The following is a 9,955-nucleotide window of genomic DNA, read 5'->3' on the forward strand; positions in this document are numbered from 1 at the left end:
TCTGTTTATAGATTTTGGCTCGTCACCATCGGACTCGGATTTTTGAAGTCGAAGTCTCCCACACTATCAAAGCCCCTTTGGTACAATTTTGGTTGAACTTTGAAATGGCATGTATAGGACTACCCTTTTGTTGTAGGTCATGTACCTTTCGGTTTTGTGTAAACTTGGATAGCCATGCGAAAATGGCTTATATACGCTTTTAGCATAGTACTATAATCGTTTGTATGTTGATCATTATGAGGTATGGAATTGTTTTGAAATGATTAGCCATTGAATGGTTAATCATGATCACACTTTGTGCTATGTATGCAAAAGGGCCAATTGAATCATGAAAATTATGAAATAGGTAAAGTCTACCTTAAAGGCAGATGCTGTCAGCCGCAGTGGTGTGGATGTGAAAAATCACTAAAAATAGCAGGAATGGAATTAATTAGTGAATAAATTATGTAAATGAGCCTTGATGAATCTAATTTCATATGGAAGAAACGAAACGGTCATATGAGTTGTATGTTAAGAGATATTTAGGTTTTTGTGAGACAGGGCCAGAACGGTTTCTGGATCCCCTGTTCCGACTTTGGAAATTCATTGTAAATTAACCAGAGATAATTAAGAGTCATGCCATATATTTATAGATTCCTCTTTGAGTCTAGTTTCTATATAAACAAATGGCATCAGTATTTAATTCCTGTACATAGAGATATTCAAGTTGTAATGCGCGAAGGTCAGTGTAGTCTACCCTTGTCACATGGGAGACTTTAACTAATAAACTGTACTAATTGGCCTGACCAAAAATTCTAGAAAATAATATGTAGATGGAAATATGAGTCTAGTTTCAGGGAAAAATTACGAAACTGATTTTTGAGTTTTGAAACTCAAGATATGATTTTTAAGGCGACAGTGATGCAGTAACCAGCTTGTCTGGAAAAATTTTTTATGGACTGTGAAAACAATTAAGTTAAGTCTGTGTGCACCTTGTGTTCGACTCCGGTAACGGACTGGGTACGGGGCGTTACAATTTTATTGGTATCAGAGCTACGGTTTAGTCGATTCTAGGACTACCGTAATGCGTTTGGGTCTAGCTATACATGCCGTTTTATGTGATTATTTGATAGTGTGGTGATTTCTGACATTTGCAAATGTGTTTATTTATAGTAATGGATCCCGATCCCGACCATGCGGTAGCTAATGATCTTGAGAGTGTAGCACCTGCTCCCGCACAAGGGACAAAGATCATGGACTCTCAACCTAATGCTAGTAATCCAAATGATGAAGCTAGACAAGCTTTCTATAGCGTGATGAATGATTGGTTCAACCAATACATTCGAACTAATACTGTTGTTCCACAACCTCCATTCCCAACAAACACACCCCAAGACCTACAATGCCTCCCAGAATCGACCAAATAAGGTCGAATAAGCCCCAGCTGATGAATCCGAAAACATGGGGCTACTGAATTTAAAGCTACGGATAGCGACAATGCCGAGCAAGCTGAATTTTGGTTGGGCGACACTATCCGGCACTCGATGAGCTATCTTGTACACCGATGAATGCCTAAAGTGTACTATCTCCTTGCTACGCGATTCGCCTACTATTGGTGGAGTACTCGACTTCACAGTGCCGAGAGCAAGTAACTTGGGAGTTCTTCCAAACCAAGTTTCGGAAGAAGTATATCACCAAAGATTCATTGACCAAAAATGAAGGAATTTCTTGAACGCAAACAAGGTTCCATGTCGGTTCCGACTATGAACGAAAATTTGTGAGGCTTAGTCGACACGCACGAGAATGCATTTCCTCGAAGCCGTGATGTGTAAACATTTCAAGATGGACTGAATGACGATATAAAGCTGTATGTTGGCATCTTGGAAATCAGAGAATTTGTGGTACTTGTCGAGCGAGCTTGCAAAGCCGAGGAGCTCAGTGTGGAGAAAAGAAAAGTGAAGGGGAGCAAGGGAGTTTCAGAAGAGGTCTTGGGAAGCCCATCCCACATCATCAAAGAAATTTAGAGATGGCTTAGGCCGATCTAGAGACACTTCGGCTTTTCTAGACGAGATCGCGATCGACCCCCTATGGGCACGCTGAGTCACTTGATCGCCGGTGTTGGCAATGATCGTCGAGACGAACGGAGTGCCAATATTGTGGCAAATGGCATTCGGGAGTTGTAGATTCCGTGACCGCCTCTGTTACAAGTGCGGATCGGTCGACCACTTTATTAAAGATTGCCCGAGGTTGTCCGAATGTAATGTAGATCGAAATGGGAAACCGAAAGTGCTACCACCGCCGAGGTAGACCATCAAGAAATACGGGCAATGCTAGTGGTGGTCAGAGAGGATCTAGAGATGTTGTGACCAGATCTGAGGCTCGTGCTCCTGCTAGGGCTTATGCTATACGCGCACGCGAGGATGCTTCCTCGCCAGATGTTATTACCGGTACTTTCACTCTCTTTGATACTAATGTGATTGCTTTGATTAACCCTGGTTCCACTCATTCTTATATATACGAAACCTTAGCATCCAGTAAGACTTTACCTATTGAGTCTACTGAGTTCGTAATTCGGGTGTCAAATCCCTTGGGTCGTTACGTCTTTGGTCGACAAAGTGTGTAAGAAATGTCCCTAGTAATTGAGGTTCCTGCTTTTCCGGCGGACTTGATACTTTTGCCGTTCGATGAATTTGATGTTATTCTTGGGTTAGATTGGTTGACCGTGCATGATGCGGTTGTGAATTGCAAAAGCAAGACTATTGATTTGAGGTGCGCAAATAACGAGATGATCCGAGTTGAGTCTACGGACTTAAAGTGGTTGCCAGCTGTAATATCATCAATGTTGGCCCAGAAATATGTAAGAAAGGGGTGCGAAGCATACCTTGCGTATGTACTTGATGATAAGGAGTTAGAAATAAAACCCGAATCTGTGCCGGTGGTTTGTGAATACCCGGATGTTTTTCCCGAAGAATTACCGGGTTTGCCACCTGTTCGGGAGATAGAGTTTGGTATTGAGCTTGTACCGAGGACTACGCCAATTTCGATAGCTCCGTATCGTATGGCACCAACGGAGTTAAAGGAGTTGAAAGCTCAGTTGCAAGAATTGACGGATAGAGGTTTCGCTCGACCAAGTTTCTCACCTTGGGGTGCACCAGTATTGTTTGTGAAAAAGAAGGACGGAACCATGAGGTTGTGCATTGACTATCGTCAGCTGAATAAAGTGATGATAAAGAATAAATATCCGTTACCGCGTATTGATGATTTGTTTGATCAACTAAAGGGAGCCTTAGTGTTTTCAAAGATAGATTCGAGATTCGGACATACCCAAAACTGCCTTCAGAACGAGATATGGTCACTACGAGTTCTTAGTGATGCCGTTTGGGCTCACTAATGCCCCTGCGGTATTTATGGATTTGATGAATCGGATCTTCAGACCATATTTGGATCGGTTCGTAGTTGTGTTCATTGATGACATCTTGGTCTATTCAAGAGATGAGACCGAACATGCGGAACACCTGAGATTAGTGTTGCAAATTTTACGGATAAGCGGTTATATGCTAAGTTCGAGAAGTGTGAGTTCGGTTAAGAGAGGTTAGCTTCTTGGGTCATGTGGTATCCGCATCGGGTATTCGAGTCGACAGAGCAAAATTTCAGCCATACTTAACTGGAAGCCTCCGAAAAATATTACTGAGGTTCGGAGCTTTTTGGGACTTTTCGGTTACTACCGACGGTTTGTGAAAGGATTCTCGATGATAGCCACACCCATGACGAAGCTACTTCAAAAAGATGTTAAGTTCGAATGGATGGAAAAATGTCAGAAAAGTTTTGATCAACTGAAAACTTATTTGACGGAAGCTCTAATTTTAGTGCAGCCCAAATCAGCCAAAGAGTTTGTCATCTATAGTGACGCCTCCCTACTTGGGTTAGGTTGCGTATTGATGCAAGAAGGTCGAGTTGTGGCCTATGCGTCGAGACAATTAAAGCCACATAAGAAGAATTATTCGACCCATGATCTCGAATTAGCTGCCATCGTATTCGCCTTGAAAATATGGCGACATTACTTATTTGGTGAGAAGTGCCATGTATTTTCGGATCACAAAAGTCTCAAATATTTGATGACTCAAAGAGACTTGAATCTATGACAAAGGCGTTGGCTTGAGTTGTTGAAAGATTATGAGCTGGTCATTGATTATCACCCGGGAAAGGCTAATGTGGTTGCGGACGCCTTAAGCCGGAAATCACTGTTAAACTTGCGAAGCGATGAATGTACACTTGTCTGTTCTACCCGACAATGTGTTAGTAGCCGAATTAAAAGCCAAACCATTATTGATTCATCAAATTCGTGAAGCCCAGAAAGTCGATGATGAATTGGTTACAAAATGGGCTGAGTGTGTTCCGAACAAGGAATCGGAGTTTCAAACTGATGATGATGATTGTTTGAGGTTCAGAAGTCATTTGTGTGTTCCAAGGAATTCGGAACTCATTTCGATGATTCTGAACGAAGCCCATTGTAGCCGAATGTCAATTCACCCGGGGAGTACGAAGATGTACAACGATTTGAAATGTCGGTTTTGGTGGCATGGTATGAAACGAGACATCTCCGACTTTGTCTCGAGATGTTTAATATGTCAACAAGTGAAAGCGGAACATCAAGTGCCTTCGTGGATTACTTCACCGATCAAGATACCCGAGTGGAAATGGGATCGAGTCACGATGGACTTTGTGTCCGGACCGCCATTGTCGCAAGTAAGAAGGATGTGATTTGGGTTGTTGTTGATAGATGACTAAGTCGGCTCACTTTATCCTCGTCGTCACGGATTTTCATTGGATAAACTAGCTGAATTGCACGTTTCTCAGATTGTGAGATTACACGGGATACCGATTTCTGTTGTGTCGGATAGAGATCCGAGATTCACCTCGCGATTTTGGAAGAAATTGCAAGAAGCTTTGGGTACCAAGTTGCATTTCAGCACCGCCTTCCACCCCCAAACCGATGGTCAATCCGAGCGGATAATTCAGATACTTGAGGATATGTTGAGATGTTGCATCCTCGAGTTCAGTGGTTCATGGGAATAGTATTTACCTTTGATTGAATTCGCTTACAACAATAGTTTTCAATCAAGTATTAAGATGGCGCCTTACGAGGCCTTGTACGGGCGTAAATGCCGTACACCATTGTTTTGGACCGAGCTCGGCGAAAGCAAAATTTTCGGAGTGGATTTGATTAAAGATACTGAACAAAAAGTAAAAGTAATCCGTGAAAATCTAAAGATAGCCTCCGATTGTTAGAAGTCGTACGCGGATCTGAAACGAAAAGACATTGAGTATCAGGTGGGAGATAAAGTGTTTCTTAAAGTTTCGCCTTGGAAAAAGATACTCAGATTTGGGCGCAAGGGCAAATTGAGTCCGAGGTTCATCGGGCCATATGAGATATCCGAACGAGTCGGTCCAGTTGCGTATCGTTTCATTTTGCCCCCTGAACTTGAAAAGATTCACGACGTCTTTCATGTTTCAATGCTTCGACGCTATAGATCTGATCCGTCGCACGTAATTAGTCCATCAGAGGTTGAAATTCAAGCCGATATGAGTTATGAAGAAGAACCTATTCGTATCCTAGCTCGTGAAGTAAAAGAGTTGCGAAACAAAAGGGTTCCGCTAGTGAAAGTGTTATGGCTCAAAAATGGGATAGAAGAAGCTACTTGGGAACCCGAGAACTCTATGAAAGAGCGATACCCAAATCTATTTACCGGTAAGATTTTCGGGGATGAAAATTTCTTAAGTGGGGGAGAGTTGTGACAGCCTTAAAACGACCCTAGTCGGAATGTGGTTTCGGGACCACAAAATCGAGGCATAAAAATAATTTAATATTTATTTTATTGCCTATAATATGTGTTAACTCATGTGTGACATTTTTGATGTTTTAATTTAGAGTTATAAATGTGAATTTCACTAGAAAGGACCTAGTAGAAAACTTTGAAAGTATGATGGGGAAATTTGTGATGACTAGTTGATCATGCATGCAAAAATGAGGGGTTTGCATGTCAATTTCCCCTTTTATTTGCTAATGGCCAGCCATGACAAAGAATTATGGGCAAAACATGTCATAAAACATGTTGGGTGAATGCTTGATGTTAGAAATAATAAAATAAAGAGCATGGGCAAAGAAAGAAAAAAAAAATGGTCTCATCCATGCCCCCCCTTGCCGTGAATGAGAGAAAGAAAACAAAGAAGAAAAAAAAAAATGTGTATGTTCATCCTTGAACATCTTTTGGCCGAAAATTGAAGGAAAAAGGGAAGAAGGGAGTGAAGCATTCAGCTATCCTAGGTCACTATTAAGGTAAGTTTGATGTTGTGCCATGAGATTCTTGCATGTGTTAGTTGTTAGCTTGAGCTCTACCTAGCCCATGGTCTAAACCTTGCTATGTGATGGAGATGACACTCGGCCATGGATGTATCATTCTTGCTTGGTGTTGATGTTGTGTTGATGAGATATTAAGTGATTTTGTAAACCATGTTGAAATTTGATTTGTGGGGTGAGTATGGTTTTCGCTATAAAAGATTAATAAGGGTGATGGTTGTGTCTTATGCTAAACTTAGATAAATAATGGTAGTTGCTTACATCTTGATATCTATGAGTTCCTTTCTTGGTTCTACCATAGACCCACGAAGTATATGTTTATTTGGTGTTGTTGGAGATTATGATAGAAGCTAATGAGTGAGAGTTTGATAGATACTATGAGGTTAAATTTCATGAGATTGTAAGCTTGTGATTTGGATGATGAAATTTATGCTTTGTGAAGGTAAATGGTGTGGAAGGAGCATTCGGCCATGGTAGTAAGATGAAATGCAAAATGTTAGTATTTGATTACTAGTGTATAAATGCGTATTAGCTTTAGTTTTGAATTTGAAACGAAACGAGATATAATCAATACAAGTAACCATACTTGTAGGAAGTATTGAGCATAATTGGCCTCAACATATACATGCATACTCGGCCACATGAGAAGATTAGTGTTGCATGCTTTCGGTCAGAGGCAAGCTTATTGATGCCTTTATCTTGGTTAGGACAATCGGCTAAAAAGGGATGTGAGTTAATATGTTGAGTTGATGCATGATTTCACATGTATGTGACTTTAATGTCTAATGTATAAATATGGGCTAAGTGCCTTGTATTCCTCTTTTCGATGCTCAAATGATTAAGTCAATTTGTTTGTTTAATTAAGCTCAAGAGCAAAGGGGATCTAAATCCGATAAAGGGAAGGAAAAAGTGGTCGAATAGCCATCGAAATCGTTCGACAACATCCGAGGTAAGTTCTCGAGTAATGGAACTTAGATTATGATTTGATTAGACCATGCTCTTTGTGTGTGGCTATTGAGCCGAAATTGCAAATGTGATAAGTGTCTTGTGTTTGAATTTTGCTAATGAAAATGAAATACGGATGTGTCATGATTTATTGATAATTGTGCTTGGCGATTTGAATGATGTCCGGGCTAAGTCCCGAAGGCTTTGTGCTAAGTGACTAAATCCAGACTAAGAATCCAAAGGCATTCGTACGAGTTAATAAATCCGGGCTAAGCCCTAAGGCATTTGTGCGAGTTACTAAACCCGGGTTAAGTCCCGAAGGCATTCGTGCGAGTTACTATAACCGGGCTTTGTCCCGAAGGCATTTGAGTGAGTCGTTATATCTGGTTAAATTCTGAAGGTACGTGATTCGAGAATGAACGATCTTGCTGTAAAAATTTCAGTTAATACGCTTGAAAAAAAAATTCCAGCAATGAGGTATGCTCGTATGTGTTTTGAATTAGTTGATTCCCTTCGAATAGTATTCGCTCAGACGAGTAATGAGCTTCCGATTTTTGGCTAAGATGATCCCTTATGTATGAATATAGGGGTTGGAATGTGAAATAAGTATGATATTGAGAATTTGTGCATATGAAATTATCCGTTAGCTATATGAATGCTATGCTTTTGTTTTGCTGGAATCCCTTGCTCAAACTTACTAAGCATAAATTGCTTACTCCGTTTCTCTGTTTCTCTGTTTATAGATTTTGGCTCGTCAGCTATCGGACTCGGGATTTTTTGAAGTCGAAGTCTCCCACACTATCAAAGCCCCCTTTTGGTACAATTTTGGTTGAACTTTGAAATGCCATGTATAGGACTACCCTTTTGTTGTAGGTCATGTACCTTTCGGTTTTGTGTAAACTTGGATAGCCATGCGAAAATGGCTTATATACGTTTTCGCATAGTACTATAATCGTTTGTATGTTGATCATTATGAGGTATGGAATTGTTTTGAAACGATTAGCCATTGGAATTGTTAATCATGATCACACTTTGTGCTATGTATGCAAAAAGGGCCAATTGAATCATGAAAATTATGAAATAGGTAAAGTCTACCTTAAAGGCAGATGCTGTCAGCAGCAGTGGTGTGGATGTGAAAAATCACTAAAAATGTCAGGAATGGAATTAATTAGTAAATAAATTATTTAAATGAACCTTGATGAATCTACTTTCATATGGAAGAAACGAAACAGTCATATGAGTTGTATGTTAAGAGATATTTAGGTTTTCATGAGACAGGGCCAGAACGGTTTCTGGATCCCCTGTTCCGACTTTGGAAATTCATTGTAAATTAACCAGAGATAATTAGGAGTCATTCCATATATGTATAGATTCCTCCTTGAGTCTAGTTTCTATAGAAACAAACGGCATCAGTATTGAAGCCCTTTACAGAGAGATATTCAAGTTGTAACGCGCGAAGGTCAGTGTAGTCGACCCTTGTCACATGGGAGACTTTAACTAATAAACTGTACTAATTGGCCTGACCAAAAATTCTAGAAAATAATATGTAGATGGACATATGAGTCTAGTTTCAGGGAAAAATTACGAAACTGATTTTCGAGTTTTGAAACTCAAGATATGATTTTTAAGGCGACAGTGATGCAGTAACCAGCTTGTCTGGAAAATTTTTTTATGGACTGTGAAAACAATTAAGTTAAGTCTATGTGCACCTTCTGTTCGACTCCGGTAATGGACTCGGGTACGGGGTGTTACAATAAGGGTATAAGTGATGCAATTTTGAAAGAGTGTTACGACTATAGATGTGATCTTTGTATGTGGCTATAGAACTGAAAGTTGAATGGTCGATAAGCATGTTGTGTTTTTATTCAAGTAATGTAAATGATATGCTAATGTGTATTGTTATATATGTATATGTACATGAGAATTGAGAGTTATATAGCCGGGCTAAGTCCCAAAGAGCATTCGTGCTGGTGTTAAGTCCGGGCTAAGTCCCGAAGAGCATTCGTGCTGGTGTTATGTCCGGGCTAAGTCCCGAAGAGCATTCGTGCTGATGTTATATGCGGGCTAAGTCCCGAAGAGCATTCGTGCTGGTGTTATATCCGGGCTAAGTCCCGAAGAGCATTCGTTCTAGTGTTATATCCGGGCTAGGTCCCGAAGAGCAATCATGCTGGTGATGTGCATTTGGGCCTCCGTGCCTAGTAGGCTTCATGCCGGTAATTTGAGCAAAGTTTAAGTGTTCATTACTATACGAATTCAAATTTAAATGAAAGGATATGTTTAAAAGTGTACATACATGATGTTTATAGACTTGGTTAAGTCATTTCAATGTGTAACAACAAATGAATAGGGGCACTATATGTGCAAATGATTAGAGGCACTGAGAGTGCGAGTTCTTTAACCGAGCACTATGTGTGCGAGATCGGTCAGTAGACATTAAGTGAGTAAAACAAGATTCATGTAAGACCTCATATGGAACGAAGGCATTGATTTAAGATGGTCGATATGTTGTTAAGAAATGAATTCATGTTATAAATGTGTTACAGATTTAGTTTATGGAATGCTTGGTATATGAAGTCATATGTGCTATTGCTAAATGACCCCTATTTTTGTTAATCATGTTCAAGAAATTATTTCGATTAAGTTCGACATTTGAAAGTCTGTAAGAATTTTTGA

This window comes from Gossypium arboreum, chromosome 3 (assembly GCF_025698485.1).
Source record: "Gossypium arboreum isolate Shixiya-1 chromosome 3, ASM2569848v2, whole genome shotgun sequence".
Lineage (NCBI taxonomy): Eukaryota > Viridiplantae > Streptophyta > Magnoliopsida > Malvales > Malvaceae > Gossypium > Gossypium arboreum.